The following is a 27,153-nucleotide window of genomic DNA, read 5'->3' as shown; positions in this document are numbered from 1 at the left end:
GTCTTCTTTTGTTGTAAGTATTGATTTGTACCTTTTGTCTCTAGCTAGTTTGTTCTTTTATTGAGTCTTTACACTTGTTGGATTTTCTCTTGTAGTGATATTCCTTAAGCATCCTCTAAAATTCAAAATCTCTCATTTGATGACTTGAAATTAAGACATTCTACCTCATTTTTGAGCTTTCAAGATCTTCCATCTTACCATTCAAATTTTCCTTTAATGTGTTTCCTTTTCCACCCTTTCACCTTTTCTTTCATTGCATGGTAGTTAGAAACCAATAATCACATATCCTTTCCTCTTCCTCATGTCAATTTCAGAATTCATGAGCTTCCATCCTATTCATTTTGTCTGTATCAAAGGACAAGGTTGTTGCTCCAATTTTTAGTCATCATTTTCAAGAGCCATCTTGTGGGACAAAGCTTTTCTTGTTTCCATTTTCAATTCCCATCTTCTATTAGCTCTTCTCATGCTAAGCTTGGTAAAGTTACTCCCATAAAAATGTTTAAGCACACTTGAGTCAAAGTAGCATTAGGATGGTTGACTTAAAAATCTTTGATGCTTCAATCCAAAGATCATGATCTAGATGCAATGAATGTTAAGTGGGCCATTGATTCTCATAAGAGATGGGTTCATGTGAACTAGTGAAACATTTTTCAATGAGTTTGACTCAAAATTATATAGTTGAATCTTGATAGAAATATCATAGATTATCGTATTATACCTATCCTATTGTATTGTTTCTTTAAAGAGTCTTCAAAAATAGTCAAATAAAAAATTTAATTTATTTTAGTCACATAATTAAAAGCAATGTAAATTGACCTCTTAGAGTAGCACTGGGATGGTTGGCCTAAAAATTGTTGATGCTTCACTCCAAGGATCATCATCTAGATGCAATGAATCTTTCATGGTCCAATGATTCTCACAAGAGATGAGTTAATGTGAACTACTCACAAAATATGGGTCAATAATTCTAATTCAAAACTATACAGTTGAATCCTGATAGAAATATCATAGATTATAATATTATGCATGTCATGTTGTATCATTCCTTTCGAGAGTCTTCGAACATTGTCAAATAAAAAATGTATTTGTTTTAAGTTATTAAAAGTCAATGTGAATTAACCTCTCTAGTTGATTTACAAATGGGGCTTATTTAAGATTTGGTTAAGTTTCAATAAGTCCATTTAATTTTTCTTTTCATTTGCTCAATTATTTTTATGGCTTACAAAATGTAAAATCAATGTTACTAGGGTGGAGCTAAATCTCTCCTTTCAGTTTCTTCTAATAGGTCCTTTATCCTCTTGTTTTGGTTATTTCATACACATCTTATTAGACAATCATACAGTGGGATCTCCATGCTAACACAAAATTCCTTAAGACTTGGACCTGATTTAGTAAGCTCCATTTCATGTTCCACCAACTTTTAGGCATTTCACTAGGTGAGATCCTTTGTGGTATGACCACTAATGGTGTATTTTTCAAGAAGGATTGAAGTACACACCCTTGATACTAAATCATTTAATTATTAAGAACATCAGTTTTCCACAATCCATTTGATTTATTTTTAATGCTTTTGGTTTACAATTGTGTCTTAAGTTTTTGAATCAATTTTTTGGATCACACTCTATGATCTTACTATGTTATCCTGCTGATGGTTCATAGAGTGTGATCTGAAACATTGATTCAAAAACTTGACATAATTGTAAAATAGAAGCATTAAAAATAAATCATTCAATTTTGTTTTTTTAATCAAATGTATCTTGTTCTACTTTTGTGTGGCTCAAGAATACCTTATTTTACTAATGATATCTGTCTACTTTCAGAGAATGCCCATTAGACTTGTGAGAATCTATATCTAGTTTGTGTTTTTCTACTACTCGATGTTCAAATTTGCCAAAATTACAAGAAGTCCAACAAATGTTTGCTGCCAAGTATGGTAGGGAATTTTTCATGGCTGCATCTAAACCCAAATTGACCATCAGCTTAACTCCTACTTGACTAATAACTCAGCATGTTTGTTGAGCATATCCTGGCACAACTGGACATGATATGACTATTTAGGTTCTCAATATGCTTCTTTAAATGCTGGTCTAAGTTTCCTTAGCTTTTCTAAGTCAAACTGACACCAAAGAAATTTTGAATACAAAGAAAAAATTAATTAATTTAGATGTAATATGATCAACATTATGTTGCTTGGTAAGCCATTTGCATAATCAATCCCTTAGCAAACTAAATATCTTAAGAAGCCTAACCTAGAAGGTGCAAGGAATTACACAATGGAGCTTGAAAAGGATTTAAGAAAATTTCAATTAGATGCACTTGGCAGGTGTAAAGTAAAGTTCTGTAATTCTTTGCTAGTATCCTCATTATCTGTCAAAAAGTGGGAAACTTGCAACAAGTTATGAGTATTCAACCAAGACTATCGATGGAGAGTTTTGTCAGCCTTCATAGTTGGAGATGTTTTGAAAAAATTCATTCAAAATTATGGAATTGTAGGTAATGCACTCAAAGTTTTTTAATTGCATCAAAGAAATGTCATTAAAGGATATTAGAAGATGGGGTTATGGGCAGAATTTGCACTTGCTAAAAAGTCTTTGATTGGCTGGTGTGAAAGTTGAACTTCAAAATATTTATAGAATCTTCCATCCACATGTTGTTTTAAGTGCCTTTGGATTTATGGATAGTTGTACTTAACAAAATGAGGAAACTTAGCTAAGGATTTTAATTTTTTGATGAAATGCCTATGCTAAAGAATATTTCAACTCATTGTAGTTGTGTGTTTTCTTGAAGAAAAGCTACATTTAATTTGGGCATACAACAAGCTTATGTAATTATTATTTATTACATTTTCTCTATTGTTTCTAATTGAAAAAATGCAAAGAGAATAAGATGAGAAGACAGTAGATTGTCAAGAGAGCTGCAAATATATTTGTTGTTTTACAATGAGTAGAACAAGATGCAAAAGACATAAGGTAGTCAAAATTAAAAAAAATAGTAGAACAACTACAATATTAATCTTGTATATATTGTAGTCAAAATTTTAAAGTAGTAGAACAACTACAATACTAATCTTGTATATATTGTTTCAGTTCAATACTATTTTGGTGTTTGTAAGTGGGGTTTGGATCGATAGTTTGTAGCACCTCATTTTCCCATTCTAGGAAGCTACATTGCCAGTGATGGATATCAATGAGGAAGCTAGTTTGGCACACAAGTGCACTTTCATGGACATTCTAGACCAAGATGTAAATTTATTCTTTTCTCTCCTCTCATTTCATCTCATCGGCCTTTTAAAAGATTTACCAGTCAAATGTACTATGGTAGAAGCCATTAATGCATGGCATAGCCTTTAACATGTTTGTGGCAACATTTTTGCAGGTGGGACAAGGTGTGTACATGGACAAGATTAGAGGCATGATCACTCAAGGTCACCATCACCTACTTATAGAAATGGCTGATCTAAGGAATTTCAGCCATGATTTAGCTCACAGGGTGATAAGGAGTCCCAATGAGTACATTTAGCCCTTATCTGATGCACTGGGGGAGGTGACAAGAAATGTGGATCCCAAGAATCTGTAGGAAGGCCAACAAATCAAGTTGTTTTTGAAGGTCATTTTGGCTTTCACAAGCTTACTCCTCTGGAGCTCCTTTCTCCATTTCTTGGCACCATGGTTAGTGTTGAGGGTATTGTCACTAAATGTATGTATATATTTCCATAGGCATGATCCCCCTATTTAAATTAGTTTGAAAATGCTTTATAGTTTGATGAACATCAGATGCCCTTTATTAGCCTTATCTGTCAGCTATGACTATATACATTGTTATGTAAAGAATTGATACTTTTGAGTGAATAGTAAAAAAAGGTGTTAAAAGAACAAATAGAGTTCACTTGTTTGTAAGTTGTAAATGTGTTAGAAGATTGGAGTTCTAGATACTAGGGTATGAGAAGGATGTTTAAAACATTGGATTCCATCTTTTTCTTTTGTCTATTTTATGTTGTTGAATTTGTGACTGGATGAAGAAAAATTCTAATTACTATCAGGTTGTGTGATAATTAGCTTGCACAAGATTTGGTGTCTTAAATTATTTTACCTTGCCCTAGGGATTCTACAATGTATGATTAACTAATTTCTTAACATAAAAACATCACTAGATTTTTGATACATTCTCATTTGGTTCAATTGTCAAGGCCAATTTTTTAGTTTTGTTTTTGTCTTAGGATTGTAGGTTTTATGCCTATTTAATTTTGTGACTAAGATAAGTTCTTCCAGGGCATTTATGTGATAGAAGTTGCCTCTTTATGACCAATAGGTTCTTTAGTAAGGCTGAAGGTTGTTAAAAGTGTCCATTGTTTCCCTATCACTAGAGAATTTCAAGCTCATGAATATTGAGATATAACATCAATGACTAGGCTATCCACAGGGTCTATTTATGCTACATGAGTAAGTATTCCATACATTTCAGCCATAATATTTCTAGTACTTTTTCACAGTGTAATTTTTTTTGTAGCAGCTATTGATGCCATACAATTTTAAGGGATTAATGCAAGTTAATTTGCTAATGTTATGACATGATGATCAAGGGAATCTCTTAGTTACTAATTTTGGTTTGTGCAAGTATAGAGACCATCAGACAATATCTATGTAGGAAGTACCTGAGAACTTTGCTCCTAGTCAGATACCTAGATCAATAGATATTATTGTAGAGGATGATTTGTTGACACTTGCAAGCCTAGAGCTCATATAACGGTGGTGGGAATTTACAAGGAAATTCTTGGAAAAAGAAAAGGTAGTGTCAATGGTGTCTTCAGGTACCTTGCCTTTTGAATAATCAATCACAAGTGGCACAATTCATTTATGGTAGCCCCTTTTTAGTTTGGAACCTTTTTCCAATTCAGGCGTGTTTGACATATTTAGCATTTCATTCAATGCAGGACTATTATTGTTGCCAATAATTTGTTTCATCTCAATAAAGAGATAAATACCCCTATTTTTACAAGTGATGACATAAAAAACATCAAGAAAATAGGAAATAAGTAGGATACATTTAGTCTACTGGTAGAGTCACTTGCACCTTCAATCTATGGGCATACTTGGATAAAGAAATCTATTGTATTGTAGCTTCTAGGGGGTGTTGAAGAAAAATCTGGAGAATGGAACTCATTTGAGAGGGTAAAACCCTTAATTTCATACTTTCGATATACTTCTCTTTCTAATGGTTGTTGAGCTCATGTATTTCTATCAATTTCATTTTAGGGATATAAACATGATGATGGTTGGTGATCCCTCTATTGCCAAATCCAAACTCCTGAGAGCCATCATGAATATTGCTCCCTTGGCAATATCAACTATAGGATGAGGGTCTTTGGGTGTTGGTTTGACAGCCGCTGTCACCTTTGACCAAGAGACAGGTAATTAGTTTTTAGATATTTTATGTAGGTGCTTGACTATTATTTGTACATTTGTTACTGTTAAGAGGTCTAGTTTGTCATGGGCATATGCTTTGATGATGACCAATTTGACATTATTTCATTGGTCAAAGACTGGATGATTCTATGAAAATATTTGTTTGTTCTTGGCTAATTAGTTTAAATTAATTCAGGTGAATGTAGGCTGGAAGCTGGAGCAATGGTTTTAGTAGACCGTGGTGTCGTTTGCATTGATGAATTTGACAAGATGAGCAATCAAGACTATGTGTCTATACATGAGGTTATGGAGCAATAAACAGTAACAATTGCTAAAGTAGGTGTTCAAGCACCTCTCAATGCACAATGTAGTGTGGTTGTTGCTGCAAATCCTATCTATGGAACTATAAGTTTTTTCAACTTCCCAAGCCTTTCACAATAGTATTTACCTCTGCTCTGGGATTATAGGCTTTCTTTGCTTTAGTACTATTTACCTTTAGGTAATGCGTATTACCTATAATTTGATAAAACAAAAAGTTGTGTTTTTTGGGCATATTTGATGCTAAATATGATCTTCAAAATCTCATTTGTATAGTATGATCGCTCACTTACTCCAACCAAGAATATTGAAATTTGCAGGGTGTCTTGAAATTTGAAATTAGGACTATAGGGCATCTTGAAATTTGAAAAATGCTTAGAAATGATTGAATTTGTTCTTTTCATTTATTAGTGTTCTTTATATTCTGGTTGGGAACTTGCAAGGTTAAATTTGGATTGAGGCTTATGGGTCATAATATTAGTATTGCTTTTCGTCTCTGCTAAAATTGATTATGTTGAGAATGCATATACTCACATTATTTTGAAGCTTAAAAAATTTTGGTGGGCATTTCAGAAGTCACATTAATGAGATGGAAAATTAAATAGGTGTTGATTTATCTGACAATTTATTGCTGCTTTCCAACAATACTTCAGACCACTCTTAATGCTGCCTTCATCTTGAATTGGACTTCAACTTGACTTTGTTACTTTATCTTAAAATATAATGCTTCCATCAAGGTTCAAATTCCAAGAGAGAGCTGGAAATGCTCCTTACAAAGGTTGATTTCAGCTTGGAGCTAGAAATGAGCAAACAACTTTATATAAACCTTCCACATTCTACCTATAAAATCTTCACCTCTTTGTTGAAACATGAAAATTTCATGTTTCCCTTTTTAAAACTTGAACTATAAACTCAAAATTTGTTGTTTTAACTTCAAATCTGTATACTTTAAATTTTCCTCTTATTCCTTAGGTGGATTCTAGTGATGGAGCTAGAAATGGTTGAGGAGAAAGACTAGGATTTCATACACAAGCTTGAAATGCAATAATAAGGTTGGAAATTGTACAAGGAGTTGGAAGTGGGCTCTCAAGGAGGTTGGGATTTAGAAGGGGAGCTGGAAATGCTTCTTAGCTAGACCAAATTTTTGGAAATGAGGTAGAAATGTGGAAGGGTTTTGCCTAAGACATTCATTTGTCTAGAACATAACATGATTTTTCAATTGAATTTGCAAGAATCCTTAAGCATTCCCTTGTTCTATATAAGATTCTTAAACACTTTTGTCTTTAAAATTTGCATCTTTCTATCCCACTCGACTTACAAACTGAAGGAATTTCCACTGCTACTTGTGCTTTTAGTTTGACTTGGTTCACGATTTCTACATTTCCATGATCCACCTTGATGACTCTCTTGTCAATGTCTCCATGACACTTTATGGGAAACTTGTTAACAAATTCCTTGGTGATTTACTTGATACTTTCTACCATTTTCTTCCAATCCTTGATGAATCCTAGATCGTGGGTTAATGACTCATTCACTTCCTAAGGAGAGGACCTAGAGGTCAAAGCAAGGCCAAAGCAACTACCACAACTAAGCCTAAAATGACCATACCACTAAGCAAGTGAGGGGGTCCCCATTTGCAATGGGGAAATATATGAAAAGGTCACAACACTACTATTATACACACCCATTTAGAGTGGTCTTTTTTTGTTTCTACCATTTTCTAGGCTCTTCCCTTACCTTTCTATTTATCATTGTATTGGCTTAGCAATTAATCTTCTCAGGTTCACCCCATGCTTCAATTAAGCCCATTTTTTTCTATTCTCTTTTCCCCATGGCTAGAGCTATTTTTCTTTATTCCCTTGCTCTTGTACCTACTATACATTCCGCTACTTTTAATCTATTTCTAGTTATTTCTGCTAGACATTGGTATAATTTCTTTCTTTCATTGGCACCAGCAATATTTGAATTTTCTCATTTAGCATGATGCAAATCAATGGTTCTAACTTCTTTTTTATTAAAGCAATTTTCTAAGCCAACTATCATCTATATTGTTCTCGTGCATCTCAAGCAAGAGGATTTTATCACATGCTTAGTGTGAGGATGTCAATGTAGTGAGAATAAGATAAATCACTCTATTCGGTAGTTAATGTCAAACATGGTGTTGGGGTGTAAGGAAGTAATAAGGTATGAACATTGGGAGAGATATGCTAGATAATGTAGATTACATCAAGTGTTAATTCTTTACATCTATATGCAATTTTCCTTTTTTCTTTAATGACCATGTATGGTTGTAGCTTTCACTATATAAGTCTGGAGCTTAATTAGTTTTAATAGTACATAAGAGACAACACATATAACAATTGCTTGGGAAATAAACTTGTCTTTGGAATGAGTTTTATTGTTGCTTATTTCACACTAATGCACACCCAAATCATTCACAATTTTGTAGTAACGAGAAATTTTGGTGATGGTTAAGCCTGTCAATTGATTAATTATTTTTCCTTTTTAATGTGCAGCTAACATTCTTGCAAAGCATCAGCTTCTAATGATAGATGTACAAGGTACACATGGTGCCTCTTAGAGGTTTGAATAGGCCTCAATAGTTACCCACAGGGGGCAACTCAGTAAGGAAGAAATGGAACACATGATGAAGTTACTTAGTGAGGATAGGTGACTTGACATCCTCTAGAAATGCAAGTCATTCTCTGCACTTTTGTTTGATACATGATTTTTGTGTAGTGCATTCTTGTTGAAAGTCTTTCATATGCAAGAATTGATTTAAAATTTGGTAATAAAGATTCCAATTCTCTTATAATTTATCACATCATATTGAGGTGGGAGAAGAACTATATCTAATTTCATGAGTTTGTTCATTTTTGTATTCTCTTTTTTCACATTTATCTTTGTGGATGATATGAGCTAGTAATTCAAATTTGTGAAGAATACCACTACTTGCTTTCATAACAAAGTACACAAGTGCATCTATTTTTACCTTTTGGCCATGCAAGTTTTTATATTTTGAAGCCTAGAAATGATCCCTAGTTTGTGAGTACCTCATTATGCGAAGAGTTCTTCACATTCCCATACTGAATTTCTATTCTACAAATTAAGTGAGCCTATAGAAGTATTCTAATATCATTTTTTTTTAAATGTTAATTTTTTGGGTGTGAAAATATTTAGACGTGGGTACTTAATTGGAGCTGAAAGTTGTTATGACCAGTATGCATAATCCCTAGAGCTTTTGTGATTTAGAAAATGCTTATGAAGAATGATATTTAATTCGTCTCTAACAAGTTGAAACCATAAATTATTTTATTATTTTTTCATGAATTTTAATTTTAGAAGGTAATACATATTCTTGTTATTTTCCCATTGTCCACTGACCCTTACAAGGGCTTTGTGATTTGCTATAATTGGGACTTATTTTTCTTTTGACAGCGAGTTGCTAAAATTGCACAAAGAACTTGTTTTTGGTGGTGTTATCACGAAAGCTGAATTTTGGGCTACAAGAAAGTTTTGGAAAATTTAAGTTTGGCTATGAATATTTGCATGTTTCTGTGATTTTTAATCTTTGTGTTGTAGTACCTGAAATTGACTTGTATTATCATGTAGTGGCTTTTAGATTATCTTATTTTGAGTCATTTTTATTTTGGATTAATTGGCATTTCTTTTAATCATGTTTTATGAATGGGCATGTTCCCACTATAGAATGACAATGGCATTTGCATGTAGAGTATGCTAGAGGAAGGAGCATTCACAGGCATAAAGCAGCAGGCTAGATTAAAAAGTGCAATGCTTGTAGATGTCCAACAAATGAATGATGGTCATGTATAATCTTTTCTTTCAATATGCTTCTATGATCATTATATTCTTGAAATTTTCACTCAACTGCATTTTTCTCAACCTCCTATAACATTTTTGGTAGAGAGGAATTGATGTACATTGTGACTATTATGATTGTAAATGCATCATTTTAGATTTTGCTCAACATTTGTATAGAAAAAAAGATGAGTAAATTTTTTTAATGTCCTTAAAGAAAATGACTTATCATTGTTTCTCATTAAATCATAATTGGCATGTTTGCTTCTTGTAAATTTTACACTTATAAGAAGATTCTCCTTGATGAACAATTTTGTAGAGAGTTCTAAGTGAAAGTTTTACCTTTGAATTTTTTCTATCTTTATATTTGATTGCTTTTGCAGAAAAATAGAGTGATGTTTAAACTCTCACCAGAGATAATTCACCAGGTAATAAAGTTTTTGCTCTCTTCTCAATGTTTTGTAGTTAAAAATTTATCAATACGGCTGCCTTTATTTCTGTTGTAAATCTTAATTTCTAGTGTTTTGTTATGAAACTGATTTTCATGATTCCAGAAGTGTGAAATATCCCAAACTAGGATATTACTTGAAATCTGATTTGGGTTCTCAATTAGTGTCGTATCTTGCTTCATTTCATTGCAAAATAACATTCAAAGGAAATATAGATCTCTAATGAAATAAGTGATTACAAACACAAATTTATTGCTAATGATTCTGATATAAATCATGCATCACTGTTACATCAAATATACTTGTTTTAGTATTTTACAATGGTAGAACATTCATAAATTTTCCTTGGGAACCTATTTAAAATAGTTCATATGCCTTGCATATAAAATCTATTTAAATGTTCCTATTGGTGTTTTTTAGGCATTCTATAAAATAGTTCACATGCCTTGCATATGATTTGACATTTTGCATGCATCTTGCACTCTCTCATCTGGCTGATGATGAATTATAGAGAGTGATCTAAAATGATGATGCAAAATGTCAAATCATACACAAGGCATGTGAATTTTTTAATAGAATGCCTTCAAAAAATTTACATCCAGGCATTGGTCCTAATTTTGACCAATGCCTGGTAGTTTTCTACTAGCATTGGTCAAAATTTTGACCAAAGCCTTGGTGCTTTCCACCATCATTGGTCAAAATTTTGACCAACACCTGGGTGTTTTCCACTAGGCCTTGGTTGAAATTTTGACCAACGCCTGGTGGTTTTTGACCAAATTTCAACCAATACCTGACCAAGCATTGGTCTAAATTTTGACCAATGTCTAGTGGAAATTGAACTAGGGTCTCTAGAAAGTTTTTGACCAATGGATTGGTCAAAATTTGGACCAGCCACTATGTTGGTCAAAATTTTGATGCAAAATATTGTGACCAATTGGTTGGTTCAACTTTCAATCAACTTGGTTCAAATTTTTGACCAATAATGGTCAAAAAATGAGCCCAAATGTACTAGTGTCACAAGGCAAAACAAAGCACAACAAAAGATTGAGTATTAAAACTTAAGAAATTATTTTAATAATAAAATAATTATTTAACTATGATGGAATGACATCCTAGATGTTAACCTTGAGTTAATTTTGCAATTTTCCAAATATGTGAAATCATCAAGGTTGACTGAATAAAGTTTTTCTAAACGGTAAGGTATACGTAAAGATCATAGCTTGCACAATTATGTGGGTGTTTTAATATGCAAATTTATATAAATGAATTATATGTGAGTCTTGTATGATGCAAGATCTAATGAATTATTAGAGGGATTTTGAAGTACAACGGTGAGATGGTATTGCATGTATATATATTTATGTAAAGAAGCTTAATTATATATCACATGTTTGGGTAGTGGGCTCATCCTACATATATTTTAATTGTACTACCAACTCCTAACAAAGTTGAAGCAACTCCAAATAGTGTTGAGGGTTTTAATAGGGCCCAATCCTCTAACAAGGACTCCATACACTATCTGTACTTAACAGACTCTTAATAGGGTCAATATCCTTAACTAAATACTTTTGTTTAGTGGATCATTTTGTGGGTACCATCCCCACTAGGGTTTTCCCTTGCCCAAGGTTTCCCTAGTTAACAAAATATGGTGTTATAAGTTCTCATTGTGTATGGTTATCTTTAATTTTTATCATTATTGGTTTACTTTCTTATGCATGTTTAAAGTAAGTAACAATATCATATTGTGGGAAAAAGTTTATAGAATAATAATTCAACCCCCACCCCCTCTCAGTATTCCCTATTTCTAACAATTGGTATCAAAGCACATTTACTCAAAGCAATCTCAAAATATTGAGTAATATTCCTATGGATATGGAAGAGTTATAGAAGATTCTTGAAGAAGATCTTCAACAAATTGGTATTCTGAATGACAAATATGAAGATACAAAAGTATATAATAGTAAGTTGAAAGATAAGATAGATCATCTTTGATCTAAGAAAGATTCAGTAGAACTATTCAAAGATAGCGATAAAGTCTCTAGATTAAAGAAAGAGAATGAAATTTTGAAACATGAATTGGAGATTAATAATATGAAATTATACCTTAAGAGTGATGATAGTAAGATAGAGTGATATCTAAAGTTTGAGAATGCAGATCTTAGATCTAGTCTTTCAAATGTAACATCTGAACTTGAAACCACCAAGTCACACTATGAAGATCTTGAGAAGTAAAATATTATTATAAAGGAGAGTTAACTCAAAATAAGCAACAACTTGAGAAGTTGTATTCCAATAGTGAAAAGCTTAATGAGAAAATATCTATGTAGAGACCTACTTATGATAAAACTAGTCTTGGATATCTCTTGAACTAGTCATCTAAGAAGCCTAAAGTGAGAAAAGATATTGTTCCTAAGCCTTTAGAAGAAAAACAAGATTTGAATAAGATTAAGTCAATCTATTGATGCATCTAAAGAAGATAAGCAAATGTGTCAACCTAAAGAGTATGTTAGCATTAAAAAACAAAGCAAGTTGAACAATCTAAAGAACTAAGGTATGAATTGAAAGGAAAATGTTTTTCATGTAATGAAGTTGGACACATGAAGTGATATTGCACAAGTAAGTTATTGAAGCATGTTATAGATTTTTATTGTTATAAATTTTGTTATGGTGTTGGTCATAGAGAAATTGATTATAGGAAACCTAAATTTGATAATGGTAATAGGAACAATAGAATGTTTAGATGTACCAACCCTATAGGTAGTAATGAAAGAAGAAGATCTAGTGAAAGATCATGTAGAGAAGGAAGATTTAATTATGCAGAAAGACCTAATGAATGAAAGAACCAAATAATTTTCATAAGTGTAATAACTTTGGACATACAGAAAGGAATTGGAGAGCACCTGTTAATCAAATGAACCTGATGCAAGGAGTAGAGCATGAGTATGTCAGTTGTGTAATACATTTGGACACATTGAAAGATTTTATGTAATGGATATGAGGAACCTAAAAAAAATAAAACTATAGAAGGCATAATAACATAAATGTCAAAAGTAATGATAGTAGCAACATCAATCAGAATAAAGAATTAAAAAATCATGAAAAATAATTCAAGCATTTATTTGTCAAAGAAAAGGAACCATCATGTTCACATGCACTAATAGAAGAAGAATTCTTTGATGAACCTAATGGAAGACTGAAGTAAGTAATTGTTTGTGACTTGTCATATTTGAATTAAGCCTTTACAATAAAGACATGGCATTGGTTAATTAGAACTCAAGTTACAAATCAAATCAGAACTTGCAAAGTTAGTAGAAGATAGAAGACATAATGAGGAAGCTATGGTTAAGAACACAAACATTTTTATGATTGCAATAGGTCTTATGAAAGAAAAGAAATATTACTGGTTATTAGAAACATTTGTTATGGATGAAGATACACATTTAACATGAAGTTAATTTTGAAATGGTTTAAGGATTGTTAATAAGATTTTGCATACCATTTGATTAGGTGAAGATTTTTAAAGAATTTATGAGTGACTTGATGCTGAATTGAGAGTGAATTGAAGCATTTGAAAGTACAAAGTTGAAGAAGCCCTAATACATGATAATTAAGGTATTTTAAGCCACTTTTAGTTCAAATTTATAGTATAATCAGTTCACATAATGGAAAGCCAATTTGTGTGTGATGCTAATGAGGGACCAAGGTATAATTTTAAGAAGCACCCATTTGTTTCTCTGATTGATGATCCTTTGGGAGAATTTTCACAAATTCCACCAAATGTGCTACACATAGAAGATGTTAGGAGCTACATTCACTGTAAATTCAAGAGTATTGGAGAAGACAACATTCATAAGGATTTAAGTATTATGTGCAATGGAAACCTAACCTTGAAACCCAAGTTCACATACTTGAATGAGTTGAACTTGATCAAGTATATGCCCTATATGGAATTTGATAATCATGAATGGAGTAGGATAATTTTGAGTAGAGTGCATGAAGAGATGTTTTGGGTAGGAGATATACCTATCATAATTGATAATAACCTAATTTGTAAGGTTAGGGGACTAAGAAATGAGTGTTGTAACCTAGTTAGTGATAGGAATGTTAGGAAAATTTTGTTGAAACTAATTTGAAGAGGATTGAAGAGAAAAGAAAAGAAGAAGAAATAAAAAAGAATATGAAAGAATGAAAGAAGAGGAAGATAGAAGGAAGGAAGAAGAGGCAAGGAAAGATGTAGTAAAGGTAGAAGAGGACAAGATGAAGAAGATTTGGAAAGTTGTGATGCAAGAGAGTATCTTCCAGCCACAATGCAAACATACAAATACTAAAGTAGACAAGTTCATATTCTAGCATGAGGCTAAGATACCTTATGTTGTACCAAAGATTACACCTATCCCAATAGTAATCCAAAAAATAGTAGTCACTACATTTACTATAGCATTTGAATGATGATGATGATCAAATGGGTTTTCTGACATCTATAATAAAATTAAGTGAAAGGAATAAATCTATTAGGAAATTGGAAAGAACTTTGTCAGAAGTTTTGAAAAGAATGCAAAAGATAGTGTAGACAAGTATTATAGAGATAGACATTCAAAAAAAGTCCAAGGAAATGGTAAGGACTTTTGATTTTGAGTTTACCACTATAACTTACATTGTTTTGATACAAGTGTAGACCAAGCATGATGCAACATTATTTGATATAGTATGCACAAATGTGAGGAATGACTTGCAAACCCTAGATTTTTTTATTAAGGAGCTAAGGAAAACCATAGGTGAAGGAAAGGAATTGTATGGACAATGAGAAATGTCATAAAATTACTTGATAGAATTTCATGACAAGGTCAAAGGCAGAATGAGTGAGCTTCAAACACTTACTAGTAGATTGCATCAGCCAGATGAAATAATTGAAGATATTGAGGCATACATGGAGGCAGTTCACAATGTAATTAGAGGTCTTAAACATGAAAAGGAAAAGGTAATAAATAGATTCTCTATTATTAGAGAATAATTATCTCCCAAAATCAGTATTTTATAGAGGCAATTGGAGGAGTGTTTTGTAGCAAAGGCATCCTATGAAAATTTTTACTACACAAACTTGAGCATAGTAGAAGTTGCATCATATATATTATGTGCACTTATAAACATATTAGATATAATAAAATAAATATGGAAGAAGAAGCTTGAGAGGATGAAACTTGATTTTGTAGATTGCATATTAAGAATCTCATTTTTGAATAGTAAAAATAATTTTGTCTTGTAAATATAAATTTTTTGACACCTTTGTCATTAATGTCAAAGTGGGAGAAGAATGTAAATGATGGAGACACAACCCAAGAACAGAATGGACACAACAGAAAAGGGAAATTGTATTAAATGAGAAAATAAGCTAGTACAAATAGTACAGAGAAAATAAACTTCAAAACATGCCCTAAGGGCTTACAATAGCAAAAATCTAGAGATAATTTCTCCTTTCAGTACCTCCTCTCAAACTCCACTCCGAATTGCCTTTTACAATGCCATAAATCTCCTTAAATAGATCCCAGAGGGTTAAGGACTAGGAGTAAATTCTAGAAAGTGCTAGTAGGCATCCACTAACCAAATAGAAGGTTCTAGAAGCTATGTTAGAAGTCGTTGCAAATCTAGAAGAATCTAGAAATGTTAACCGAACTTCTCGGAGGCATAACTTTTGAACCGTAGCTCCAATTGACGAACTGTTTAGATTTTTGGAAAGCACTCGAAGCACTCTATATCCCTATGGACATCTTTTCTTTTCCCCCATTTTTTGGCCCTTTTTGAGGTCATTTAATGCCCCTAACTTGACTTTGAAGCATTCTTAGGAGGTCTCCAAAACTCAAAAAATTGCAATAACTTTCAAACCGTGGGGCCTTTTGACCTAATTATTTTTCTGGAATGCTCTAAATTACAATTACATTCATCTAGCCAATTTACACCTCCTAGTTCACCAAAATGATGGCCCAATTACATGCTCCTATTTTTTTGAGATTTTCTAGCACACTGATAGTGGAACTGTGAGAGTTGGAACCTTTATTTGACCCAAATGGGTATCCAAAAATAAAAACACATGAAACAAAAACTAAGTCTAAGTACATTTTTTTTGGGTGACACAGGATTGCCCTTATACCTCTGGATGCTCCTGCATCAAACACCCAGGGTAGATTGAAAAGTGACCCTGTCACTTTATGAATGGTAGAGGAAATCCCAAATGGGAAACCTCAGCTGCTGAAATCCAAGTTGAGTCCTTGATCGGTCATCCTTTCCATTTGACCAAATACTCTTCATATTGCCTGTTTTTGGTACTCCTAACCACATGATGATCTAGAATGTCTTCTATCTCCTCCTTCTTAGAAGCAGGAATTGGACATGGCTCTAACACCAGCTCCTCATCTGCACCATCATCATGATACTCTGTTAAATCTGCAATTTTGAAAATGGGAGAAATGTGAATACTGTCTGGCAGCTCCACTTCATATACATTTCCTGAGTCATGTTTCTTCAAAATTTTGCAGGGGCCAAATTTCTTCATTTTTCAGCTTTTTGTAAGTACTGGCTAGAAATCTTTCTTTTCGTAAGTGCACCATGACTAGATCCCCTACTTGGAATTCTTTATGTCTTCTCCTTTGATTAGCCCTAGCTTTATACTCTTGATTCATCTTGGTAATGTGTGCTTGAACCTCCTCATGTAGACGCTTGATATGTTCAGCAAATTCCTCAGCTTCAGCACTTGTCCTCTCCCCTTGTTCTATCTTCCTCTGTTCTGGTGCAGTCGTTGGGCTATTCCCATATACAATTTGAAATGGTGATTTTCCAGTACTCCTATTTATAGAGTTATTGTAAGCAAACTCTGCTTGTGGTAGAATCAAATCCTATCCCTTGGGCTCATCCCCAACTAAACATCTTAGCAAATTGCCCAGACTTCTGTTTACCACTTATGTTTGGCCGTCAATTTGTGGGTGATGCGTGGAACTGAATTTCAAGTTTGTTCTCAACTTTTTCCACAATGTCCTCCAGAAATACCCCACAAATTTAGTATCTCTGTCAGAAACTATACTCCTTGGAAGACCATGTAGTCTTACCACCTCTTTGAAAAACAAGTCTGCAATATGGGCAGCATCATGAGTTTTGTGGCATGAAATGAAATGTGCCATTTTGGAGAACCTATCAACCACCACAAATACTGAGTCATTACCCCTTTGTGTCCTCGAAAATCCAAGAACAAAATCCATACTTATGTCCTCCCATGGCCTTGATGGAATAGGCAATGGCTGATATAGGCCAATATTGTGACTAAACCCCTTGGCAACTTGACAAACCTGGCAACTCTATACAAACTTCTTCACATCTTGTGAAATTTGAGGCCAAAAATAATGTTCTCTAAGAATGGCAATGGTCTTATCTTGACCAAAATGCCCTACCATCCCTCCACTGTGTTTCTCCTTAATTAGATTTTCCCTCATGGAACTCCTTGGAATGCATAATTGACTACCTTTGAACAACATACCATCCTGAATCAAATAGTCTAACCACTTGGTTCTATCTACAGCAACAGGTTCTTTACAAGCTTTCCAGGCTTTAGCAAAATCAGGATCCTCAGGGTACAAATTCTTGAGTTCATCAAACCCAACTACTTCAACCTGAATTACTGTAAGCAACAACTATCTCCTACTTAGTGCATCTGCAACCCTATTAGGTTTTCCACTTCTATGCTTCAACACAAATGTATAACTCTGCAAGAACTCTACCCACTTCATATGCCTCTGATTCAATTTACCTTGGCTATTTAAGTACTATAATACCTGATGATCAGTATACAAAACAAATTCCTTTGGAAATAAATAATTCCTCCATTTCTTTAAGGCCTGAACTATTGCATAGAACTCTTGATCATAAATAGAATACTTCTTCTTTGCATCATTCAATTTTTCACTAAAATATGTAATAGGCTTACCTTCTTGGCTTAATACAGCCCCAATAGCACTGCCACTAGCATCACAATCCACTTGGAACACTTTTCTAAAATTTGGAAGTGCCAACATAGGTTATTCTATTACCTTCTTCTTCAGCAATTCAAAACTTCTCGTAGTTGTTGCAGTCCATTTGAACTCTTTTCTATCCCCTCTTATTGTATCAGTTAGGGGTGCACATATGCCACTGAAATTCCTAATAAATTTCCTGTGAAAACTAACTAGACGATGAAATGATCTTACCTCAGTAATAGACCTTGGATTAGGCCATTCCAAGATGGCTTTTACCTTCTCTGGATCCATTTTGAGACCTTCAGGTGATATGACAAACCCCAAATAGACTAACTCCCTTTTTGCAAAGTTACACTTCTTCAGATTAATTAACAGTTTCTCTTCCCTTAGCCTTTCAAGGACACTAAAAATATGCAATAAATGTTCTTTCAAAGTCTTTCTAAAAATTAAAATATCATCCAAATAAACAATAACAATTTTTTCCAAGAACTTCTTAAGTACCTCATTCATGAGTCGCATGAAGGTGCTTGGGGCGTTCGTCAATCCAAAGGGCATGACTAACCACTCATAAAGACCCTCCTTGGTCTTGAAGGCTATTTTCCACTCATCTCCTTCTTGAATCTATATCTAGTGATAACCAGTCTTCAGATCTATCTTTGTGAAGTACCGAGCTCCACTCAAGCAGTCCATAATATCATCCATCCTTGGCAAAGGAAACCAGTACTTGATGGTGATCCTATTTATAGCTTGAGAATCTGTACACATCCTCCACTCTCCATCCTTCTTTGGTGCGAGTACTATAGGTACTGCACATGGAATCAGGCTCTCTCGAATCAAGCCCTTCCTCAACAACTCCTGAACCTGTCTATTTAGCTCCTCTGTTTCAGTAGGAGTCATCCTGTGAGAAGCCTTGTTAGGAAAACTAGCTCTTGGGATCAGATCAATCTAATGACTGATTTGCCTTACTAGTGGCAATCCATCTAGAACATTATCAGAGATAATATCTCCAAACTCCCCTAGTAAATTTGAAACTTCAACTAGTATTTCACTACTACCTTCTTTATCTTTCCTAGGAATCAAAGCATAGCATATATGCTGATGTTTCATGCCATATAAAAAATTCCTTTCATCAACAATACAAATCCTAGCACTACTACATACCTTTCCCCCTTCCTTTTTCATGGGCTTCAATTTGTGGCGAACTCCATCCTTTGTTAGAGAGTATGTGTTTGCATGTCCATCATGTATTGCATGTCTATCAAACTACCATGGTCTACCCAACAATAGATGGAAAACATCCATCGAAATAACATCACAGAGAACTTCATCATGGTAACTCACAATTTTTAATTTTACTAAACATTGTTCACTTACCAAGACCTTATGATCATCTTTTACCCAAGCAATCCGATAGGGCTGGGGATGTTTCTCCCTCTTGAGCTTCAGCTTAGAGACCATCTCTTTTGATACCAAGTTATCAATGCTACCACCATCAATGATCACGTGACAACATTTATCCTCACACTTGCATTTGGTACAAAACAAAATCCTCCATTGTCCTGGTTCAATCTCACCACTTAGTAGGACTCTTTCATTTACCAAGGTCTCTCCTCTTTTTGCATCCTCTGAATGTGATGATTGTGCATCCTCATCCACATGAGAAACCCTAGCTTGGCCCTCAGCTCTCCTATTTTTCCTTCCTTGTCGTTGATGGCATTCAAAGGCACGATGACCTTCTTCATTGCAATGGAAATAGGTACCACCGAAGCCTCCTCTTCCTTTTCCACGTCCTCTACCTCTTCCTCTCTGATTTCCAAAGTCTTGATCATGGGAGCAGTTGAAACCCTCATTCCTCTGGTTCCTGCTAGTACCCACATCTTCATTTTTCTTTTGGGTTTCATTGCGGTCTCCAGATGATCTATCGCTTCCCCTTCCTCCTTGACCGCACCCTCTTTGTCTTCCTTCAAACCTTTTATTCAGCTTCTCTTCAACTAATAGGGCAAACTAGTATGCCTCTTCAATGCTGTTCATTCTTACCAGACTTAATTCCTCCTGGATGCTAGGTCGCAACCCACTGATATAATGAGCAACCTTCTCCTTATTTGCTTTTGCATGTCCCACTCTAATCAAGAGTCAGTAAAATTCCTCTATATATTCTTGGACTGATCTTCCTGCTTGCTTTAACCCATGCATCTTCTTAAACAAATCAAGCTCATAGTCCACAAGAATGAACTGCTTCTTCAATTTGTCCACCATGCGATCCCATCTTGTGATCTTCTCCTTTCCTCTTCTATTTCTTTCCAATTGGACCTCTTGCCACCAAATTTTGGCATGGCCTTTCAGTTTGGCCTTTGCAAACTTAACCCTATCTGGGTCCCTGATATCCTCATACTCAAAGTATTCTTCCAGTTCATTGATCCAATCGATCAACTCATCTAGTTTTAGATTTCCTGAAAATACACCCACTTCAATTGTAGTTCTTTTCCAAAACTTAGTAATGGCCCTAAAACGCCTTTCCTCTACATGATTCAGAACTTCCCCATCAAATTCCCCTTCTGGTCCCATTACTTCTTCTTCATTGTCATCCTCACTGTCGTCACCTGTGGCAACATTTGCTCCTCTACGAAGCTCCTCTTGCAATGCCTGTACCTAACTTTGGAGGGCTCTAGCCCTTCCACCATGCTCTCTTCATGGAGGCATCTTCTTAACTCAAACCAACAACCACACAGTCCTGGTGCAAACTGCCTCACAGTCGGCGTTCTGTCTACACACTTAGGAAAACCAGCTCTGATACCACTTGATGGAGACACAACCCAAGAACAGAATGGACACAACAGAAAAGGGAAATTGTATTAAATGAGAAAAATAAGCTAGTACAAATAGTATAGAGAAAATAAACTTGAAAACATGCCCTAAGGGCTTACAATAGCATAAATCTAGAGATAATTTCTCCTTTCAGTACCTCCTCTCAAACTCCACTTTGAACTGCCTTTTACAATGCCATAAATCTCCTTAAATAGACCCCAAAGGGTTAAGGACTAGGAGTAAATTCTAGAAAGTGCTAGTAGGTATCCACCAACCAAATAGAAGGTTCCAGAAGCTGTGTTAGAAGTTGGTGCAAATCTAGAAGAATCCAAAAATGGTAACCGAACTTTCGAGAGGCATAACTTTTGAACCGTAGCTTCGATTGACAAACCGTTTACATTTTTGGAAAGCTCTCAAAGTGATCTATAGCCCTATGGATAACTTTTCTCATCTCCCATTTTTTGGCCCTTTTCAAAGTCATTTAATGCCCCTAACCTGACTTTGAAGCATTCTTAGGAGGTCTCCAAAACCCAAAAAATTGGAATAACTTTCAAACCGTGGGGCCTTTTGACTTGATTCTTTTTTTGGAATGCTCTAAATTACAATTACATTCATCTAGCCACTTTATACCTCCTAGTTCACCAAAATGATGGCCCAATTACATGCTCCTATATTTTTGAGATTTTCTAGCACACTAATAGTGGAACTGTGAGAGTTGGAACCTTTATTTGACCCAAATGGGTATCCAAAAATAAAAACACATGAACCAAAAACTAAAGTCTAAGTACATTTTTTTTGGGTGACATAGGATTGCCCTTATACATCTAGATGATCCTGCATCAGTAAAGGAAAAATGTAAAAATATGTAAAAGCATATATATGTAAGGGGGCGATTAGATATGTATATTGGAAATCATTGTAATAGGAGTGATAAGGAAAGATGATAATATGTAATTATGAGTGATCCAAGTTTTGAATAAATTTTTGAAGTTTTGAAACTTTTCTAAGGCCACAACTTCTATCAACTTTTTGGGACTTAACCAATGTTCTTATTTGTTGCCACCAATGCCAAAAGGGGGATTTTTTTTGGCAATATGGTTAGTCATTTGAGTACTTAGTCTATTTGGTGTTTTCATTTATGGAAGCATATATTTTGGTATTTCATTATGAGATTGGAGATAGAAAATTGTCTTAGTATTAGACAGTTTGCATTAGCATAGATATAGATTTCATGAGTATGGATAACAAAGTCAGAGTTGACACATGCATAGTTGAGAAAAAGATAGTTGATAGTGTCATGATTACATGTTGTAGTACATAGATATGTATGGATAGTATGACAATAGTTTGTGTCTCAAACTTTTGGATTTGATTGTGTATAATTTTGATGTAAAAAAATTATACACAATCAAATCCAAAAATTTGAGACACATTAGCATAGATTGTGGAAATCTAATAGATCTCATGACAATAGTTACAAAGGAATTACCAATACAGGTAATTCACAAGGTAGAACAAAGCATACTAGAGGATTTAGTATTATGACTTAAGGAATTATTTTGGTAACAAAAATAATTATTTACCTATGATGGGACAACATCCTACATTTTAACCTTGGGTTAAGTTTGTAATTTTTTGAACGTGTGAAAGCATCAAGGCTTACTAAATATAGTTTGCTAAAAGGAAAGGTAAAAATAAAGATCATAAATTGCCCAGTTATGTGGGTGTTGTAACATGCAAATTTATATAAATGGTGTATATGAGAGCCTTGTATGATGCAAGATCTGATGTATGATTAGAGGAATTGTGAATTACAACAATGAGATAGTATTATATGTATATCTATTTTTACAAAGAAGCTTAATTGTATATTGCATGTTTTTGCAGTGGGTTCATCCTGCATATGTTGTAATTGTAATACCAACTCCTAAAAAGGTTGAAGATTTTAACAAGGCCTAGCCATATAACAAGGAATCAAGACACTATATGTACTTAATAGATTCCTAGTAAGGTCAATATCCTTAACTAGATAATTTTTTTTAGTGGATCATTTTGTGGGTACCATCCTCACTAGGTTTTTCCCTTGGCCAGGGTTTCCCTAGTCAACAAAATATGGTGTTATGAGTTATCATTGTGATGGATACCTTAACTATTCAACATTATTGATTTACTTTCTTATGCATGGTTTAACGTAAGTAACAATATCCTATTGTGGGAAAAAGCCTATAGAATACTGATTCACCCCCCCTCCCCACTCAGTATTCCCTATTTGTAACAACAACATTGTATAATATCTTAAGTAATGTGCCAAGATTTATGAATGATTTTTCAAGAAAACATACAATGCATTCAAGATGAAATGAAGAAATTAGGATCCAACACAATGGATTACAATAAATTTTTGTTTGCTCAAGGCAAATTGGTCAAACTACACACAAATGATAGTAGCATGCATGCCAAACTTATCTCTATCTAGTTAATGTTGATACCTCATCTAGAGGTTATGCAATGAGATTTGAATTTAGCAAAGGATCTAATCCAAACATATGATAATCTTTTGATTTATAATAGTTTAATTGACTTAGTAGAAAAATTGAAGTATAGATTGATGTCTCAGAATCAACTAGAACCACATGGGATCATGCTCTTGCCATGATCAACCGAGTCCAGAAATCATTTATTGACAAATATATTTTGATTCTACCCACTCAACCCCATCAAAAACCAAGAGTGACAAGAATAAGGGGGAATTCAATACTAGTGATTATATATAGAATGAGATAATGATGAGATTAGAGAGTATACAAGAATCAGAACTAGGAATCAAAGCTCAAAAAATAGACCTTGTTTGACAACAACACAATTAGACTACTTATAGTCATGTAATATGTGTATTTTTATATTGTTCAGTGGGAATTTTTTTTGAATTTCTATAAGGACTAAGTCATAGGCTTAGTGGGAGTGATCTTATTCTTTTATTGTAATGATGTAATCATGGAAAAGTGTTTCTGCCACTAATATCAAAGGGGGAGATTCTTGTTATCACTAAATCTTGTTGTCTATTAGTGTCAAACACTTAGTCATGTATAAGGTAGAGTTATTTGTTCATCACTACAATCAAGCTACTCTATATAGACCAAGTCATAGAAAGACTTGTAAACTAACATGTATCTATCAAGCTCTATAGGAGCTGAGAAAGTATTTCATCACCAAACATTTTTAGTATAAGATAGGTATAGTGTATGCTAATAAAGTTAGTAGAGATACATATCATGTTATGAAGAAGGAATTGAGTAACTTGAGACTAAGCTACAATAGGAAGAATAATGAAGATCAAACATCAGAAACAATATGTGCTAAGGGACATAGAATAGACATTAAAGTTTGATAAGATAAGATAAGATAAGATAAAATTATTAATGTCCACAAAAAACCAAAATGGTTTATGGGGCTGAGCATACAAATAGAAGAGCCAGCTAAGCAAAGGCACCAAATGGTGATTGAAAAGGAAAAAAGAAACAAGAAGAAAGAAAGACAAGGAAAGGACTAAGGGTCCTTCATTGTCACAAAGAAACCCATAATAGAGAGGTACATCTGTGGATAATCCATAGTCTTTTGATGCCATGAAGAACCCCTATAAGACTGATGCTACCTGTAGAGACTGGTACAATGTCTAATAGATCTGGAATGTGAAGTACTGGAATGCCTTTTCAAACCCCATGGAGGAGACAAAGGAGAGAAAAAGGTGGTAATGGGCTGATCAGAAGTCCATCTCAATTTGAGTTAAAGCATTTCAATTTGAGCTAAACCATTTCAATTTGACATAGACATGATTAGAATTAATATTTATAGAGGGTGTTATAGATATTGTTACAAACTTATGACATGGATCACAAATCCCTTTGAATGTGAATAACCAATCAGAGAAAAATGGGAGACTCTAGAAAACTCTTTTGAAATATTTAAATAGGCAGATCCAAACCCTATTTTATGAGATAGAAGAGATACAGATGCATGTGATCATATAGAAAGATCATGTTGAAAATAGATTGATACAAGTATGATAAATGTGTGTCAATCATTGTTTTCTCACTAATGTCAAACTTGTTACTTGTTGGTAAGAGAAATTGTTATATGATTTAAGTACTATCATTTATTTGATTGATGAAGAGGATTTGATCAAATGGGGTAACAATAGCACCTAGAGGAAAGGTTAAGTTATGATATGAAAAGGAGTACAAGGATAAGTAAAGACAGTGATATTATAGTGCATTGGTAATCTACTTAAGGTTTCAAAGGTTGGTTACACTAATTAAGTTCAGAAGAATAAGTTAAATGAAGTTTTTCTGCCAAGCTTAACATTTTGCATAGTAGGTGCCAAGCAGAGTGAAGGGAAATGAGAGCATCCTAGAAATCCATTTGAGATTAGTATGCACATCCTATATACAAAAGTTTCTTGTACAACTTCTAATCAGCAAATACAAGTGCATACTACTATGCCATAAAAGCAGAAGCAGACATAGTTGATTTCCCACAATTAAAACCTTAAATGAAAGTGATTGCAATTTACCAATCTAAACAAAATTCAGCAGCATTACGACATATAGATTATTACTCTACAATCATAGAACTAGAAGAATGAGACATAATAGAGAACACATATATACGTGGGGAAAACCTTTCCAGGTAAAAAACCCCACCCTCCAAACCTTCAAGCTAATGTATTATTCAGCAACAAGTTACAATAATTTTTCAGCCTTCACATGAAGATTTACATCTTGCTCCATTCTAGAGAAAATCCAACAGCATAACCTTGTGCAAATAACTTCTCATCTCTCACTCTCACACTACTTGCACTATTGCATTACTACATGCAATACCCTTTTTATGAACATCTTAAGACCCAAAAAAATGCAAACAAAGAAGTTGGGCATTTTTCATGGCTCAACCACCAAGAAACATGCACAATTCCACATGTACATCCCATACCAAGAAAAGGGCGTCCATCCCTTGAATAGGCAATGACAGCTTGTCATAGAATCTGCCAAAAATAGCGGTCACAAGAGAAGTGTAAGAGAATCTATCATACCAACCTATTTTTGGCATATTATCTTATACACACCAACCACTCTTTCTTGGGCACCCAAATAGGCCTCATGTCATAAGATGCTCTTACACTTGTCATAGCATATTCCTTAAATAGCTCTTACGCATCATAGGAATCTGTCATAACCATTTTAGCCATGATCTCCTTCACACACTTCAAGATGCTGACACATGTAAGTGATCAACATGCCAACTAGACATGTACACTCACATTTACGTATTATTTGCAAAAATAAATTGACAAAATAAATAATAATAAGAATAGGAATTATACAAGGTTGAGACACCTTATTCCTAACACAAAGTTAGTGCAAGCCAAGCAGAAAATGAGTTGGAGCCAAGAAAAGTCAATTTTAGTGTAAGCCAAGTGAAACATTGTAAGATGACTAAAGTTTAGTTGATGTTGAGCACTAGTAAACTTTAGTTTGTATAGAGTGATTTGATAGAGGACATTGAGCAACACAATTTGTGCTAAGAATCAAAAGATAGTTAATGTTGAGTGTTACCATTATGAGAAAGATCAAGAATTCAATGAATTTGAGCTAACAAGTTCTATTTCTTGAATTGTGTGAACCATGTAGAAGATAAAGTTGTTGAACTGGTGGCACAAAATTCATGATGAAACATTTTGAGGCAAATTCAAAGTGGATTTTAGGAGAGGTTTATAGAAGGGAATGGAATGAAATGAGGGGTAGATTCATTGAATCCTACCTAATCTGACCTAACCCTAAAATGGACGATGTAGGATGAATGACAAAAGATCTTAATTCTCTATACATAGAGATGGTTGGTCAGAAGAAAAGGTTGTCATGTGAGAGAACCTAAGGAAGACAAGGAGTCTAGGGTATTGCTTCATTCAATGACCTAAGTGAAGAGACTACACTAGCAAGAAAAGCAAGAAGGCATAAGGGTATGGATTCTTGAAGGGTAAGCAAGCTATCAGAGCTAAAGTGTGCAAAATCCAAGCAAAATGGATGACTTAAATGGAGATATGTAATCTATAAATGTGTTGTAAGTTGTTATCAGATCAAGCCTTATTGTTACTTTCTAGTCATTGTATTAGTCTAGGATAAATCCTTTGGATTGAGATTGACTTAATAGTCATTTGTAAATCCATTAATCAAGTGACATTCCAAGTAAATTATCCAAAGTCCTCAAACAAGTCTCACTCCAAATAAAGTGATTATAATCCATCAACTAAGTCACATTTACCAATGGGCATTGTAACCTTTAATAGGGTTGGCCTTTCACAGGTCA

General features: G+C 34.0%; 1 pseudogene; it reads left to right on the top strand.

The window, feature by feature from the left end:
* The first annotated feature begins 3,176 nt into the window (after window positions 1–3,176).
* LOC149549709 (DNA replication licensing factor MCM3 homolog 1-like) lies at window positions 3,177–6,050 on the top strand (annotated as a pseudogene).
* Window positions 6,051–27,153: the final 21,103 nt, after the last annotated feature.

The sequence above is a fragment of the Cupressus sempervirens genome, chromosome 7 (assembly GCF_028749045.1).
Source record: "Cupressus sempervirens isolate cs-2001-9-10 chromosome 7, ASM2874904v1, whole genome shotgun sequence".
Taxonomy (NCBI): domain Eukaryota; kingdom Viridiplantae; phylum Streptophyta; class Pinopsida; order Cupressales; family Cupressaceae; genus Cupressus; species Cupressus sempervirens.
Note: the sequence above shows the minus strand (reverse complement) of the source record. Positions and strands in the feature narration are given on the sequence as shown.